At 51.2% G+C, this 3,166-nt stretch overlaps 1 long non-coding RNA gene across 1 annotated transcript; it reads left to right on the top strand.

Moving 5' to 3' along the window:
- Positions 1 to 2,069: 2,069 nt before the first annotated feature.
- LOC143841922 (uncharacterized) lies at positions 2,070 to 2,848 on the top strand. Its single transcript, XR_013232948.1, has 3 exons — positions 2,070 to 2,330; positions 2,452 to 2,535; positions 2,622 to 2,848. It is a non-coding gene; the product is annotated as an uncharacterized LOC143841922 (long non-coding RNA).
- Positions 2,849 to 3,166: the final 318 nt, after the last annotated feature.

Below are 3,166 nucleotides of genomic sequence, written 5' to 3'. Positions count from 1 at the left end.
CAACGTATGGCCGGAACGATGACCACCAGCAGAAGACGTTCTCTAAGGGCAACCATGGCGGCTAAGAAACGCTGGCAAGCTCTGGCAGAGGTCCGGTTCCCCAGACAGTTCTGGGTGGACGAAAGATCCTCTGACTGGTGGGAAAATTTTGTGTGGTCTCGCTGGGATGATGACCACTGGATTGCCAACTTCAGGATGTCGAGGGGGACATTTTTTGAACTCGTGGAGGCTCTACGTGGCCGCATGGAAAGGCAAGTCACTGGCATGCGGCGCCCCATTCCAGTTGAAAAAAGGGTGGCAGCCGCATTGTGGTACTTGGCCACCCCTCAGTACTTCCGGACAGTAGCCCAGCAATTCGGACTCGGAGTCACAACGGTTGGCGATATCCTTCAGGAGTTCTGCCTCGCCATGGAGGCGGAATTGTACAGCAAAGTGGTGTGCCTCGGAGACCGGCTTGGAGCGGTGAGTGTCATTCTATCCCCTTTTCCCTTTAAATTTTTTTTTCTTGTTTGACAGGTGAGCAACGAATACGCGATGCACCCCACGCTAACATGCCATGGTTTCTATTCTTTTTTTTCAGAGTATGGACGGGTTTGCCAGGCTAGGATTTCCGCACTGTTTCGCAGCCGTCGATGGAAGCCACATCCCTATCCGTGCACCCGGGGGAAGCATAAAGGAGTACGGGAACAGGAAGGACTTTTGTTCTGTTCTCCTGCAAGGAACTGTGGACTTCTCCGGACGGTTTATAGATGCCGAGGTGGGGTGGAGCGGGAGGAGGCATGATGCCCTTGTTTTCAGGGAATCTAACCTCAGGAAAGCCATGGACGAAGGGGTCTTTGTTCCAGGAAACCCCACCGTCACCATTGAGGGTGTGCGTGTGCCGGCGTTGGTGCTCGGGGACGGAGCCTACCCATTACGCCGCTGGCTCATGACTCCCTATAAGCGGCCAAGGACAGACGTGCAGAGCCACTACAACCTCAGTCACTCCCGGGCAAGGAATGTAGTGGAGCGTGCCTTTGGACGTTTGAAGTCTCGGTTCCGTTGCTTGATGTCACGACTCCATGTGCATATAGACAATGTGACTCCGTTGATCATCGCATGTGTCATTTTGCACAACATCTGCGAGGACAAGGGACATAACATCCCCTTCCCTGTGGCTGAACCTGAACCTGTAGTCCTTCAGGATACACAAGACATCCCTGAAGCCAGGAGAAAAAGGATCTATGCGGAGGGGTGCAAGGTTCGGGACGCTATAGCCACTCACCTCTACAGAAATAGGAGGCGTGTTTGATTGTTTTTTTCTACTCTGTTGTAAAATAAAGGTTTATGTTCTTTGTTTAACCTTGTCTTGTGCGGTTTGTCTATTTAGCCAGCCAAAAAACGGGGAATCTCTGGTCCAAAAGCACTTTGACAGACCTTAATGCTAACTCCACGCTGAAGTTGACAAACACAGTACGGAAGCGCTGAACAGGGAAAGGTTGGGGAGGCGGGTAGCCAGGAAGTATTGGCGACCCCTGTCAAACTGGAGGATAAAACCACTGATGTTCCAAGGAATAATTTTATTGGTGGGCAGCTTTGATACATTTAAAATTGGGGTGGTTGATCGGAGCAACGCATTTTCGTTGCCTAACCGTCATTCCGAAGATGCCGAAGCCACGGAAGGGCTCCTTCTGGCAGCGCGCCGAGGCTGAGGCACTTCTGGAGCTGGTTCTCCAGTCCAAAAGCGTTGGCTGCCTTATGGCCAGCACCCACTGCCACACCAAGGGTGCTTACCTGGTGTTGGCATCCAAGCTGAGGGAGAGGGGCTACGTCCGGACCTGGGAGCAGGTCCGGACGAAATTTAAGCGGATTAAGCTGGACTTCCTCAATAGTCTAGAACAGTGGGGGGGGGGGGTTCCGCAGCCAAGTGGAAGAACAGTCTTCCACGATCTGATGGTCCAGATATGGGAGAAGGCTGGGAAGCCCCCCCTGGACATGAGGAGGCATATGGGTGAGTGCTGCCCTCATTATGTTTTACCCTAAAGCATGCATGGACTGTCTAGATGCCTCTTTCCCCAACTGTCTCCATGATATTTGAGAAAGCATTAAGATGCTGTCAACTCCTTCTGACATCGCCAGCCAGTACTGTCAAACCACTTTGGTAATGCACTTTGGCTCTGATTGTGGTGTGGCCATCAGCTGTGTTTTATCTTTGGTTTGTGTGCTTTTACTTATGAATTCTCTTTTTCTTCGCCCAGCCACACAATCACCAACAAAACTTGCCCTGGCCAAATTACCTGAGCGTGAGGAAGGGGAGGAAGAGGGGCCTTCCACCTCAGCACAGGCTGCAGGTGAGAGTTTTATTTCTTTGAGGGAGACCCATGTGTGTGTGCCCCCATGAAGCCATAAGGGAGCCTGCTGTGACGCTTCCATTAGAACTGTGATTGAATTCTTTTTATTTGATTTCTATAGCAGAAACAATGGAGGCCAGGATGCGTGCCATGGAGGCCAGGCTGGCATCCTTGGAGGGGCTCGTAGAGCAGCAGCAAAGGGACTGTGAGTACTGCACCTGTGCTTGGGTGTGGGTTTTGTCGCTTTAGCCTACATATATGGCTTACCATTTGTTTTTAACCCATTTGCAGGGCAGGCAGAAGTGGCTGACCTGAGAGGGGAGCTGGAGAGGCAGAGGCAGCAGAGGGAGGCGGAAGAACGTAGGTTATGTTCCCCACCGCCCAACTCTCCGCATACTGTGGCTAAGGCCACTAAAAACTGTATCCATGTAAACTCCAGATTAAAAAATATCTGTGGCGCTAATGTGTACCTGTTTTTCCTCCCCACACAGTGAAGAAGAAGGAGGAGGAAGACCTCTTCAAGCGAAAAGTCAGGGGCACAGTGACCCGGTTGAGCAAAAGGCTGAGGGAGATGACAGAGGGCGGAGGGAAAGGGGCTGGTGAGGGGAGCAGTGGGACTTGAGTTTTGTTTTCTGTGTGTGTTTTGGGGTGGGGGGTGGTGGGGGGTCTAAGTTACATTCCCTAATGTTTTTCCCCTGTTAAATATATACATTTGTTAAAAAAAAATTGGTTTTCCAGGGGGGTGGGGGGTGGGGGTGCTGGTGGGGCTCCAAGTTACATTCCCTAATGTTTTTCCCCTGTTAAAATGTTTTTGAAAATAAAATGTTATTGCAAAT

Source organism: Paroedura picta, chromosome 7 (assembly GCF_049243985.1).
Source record: "Paroedura picta isolate Pp20150507F chromosome 7, Ppicta_v3.0, whole genome shotgun sequence".
NCBI classification, from domain to species: Eukaryota; Metazoa; Chordata; class Lepidosauria; order Squamata; family Gekkonidae; genus Paroedura; species Paroedura picta.
Note: the sequence above shows the minus strand (reverse complement) of the source record. Positions and strands in the feature narration are given on the sequence as shown.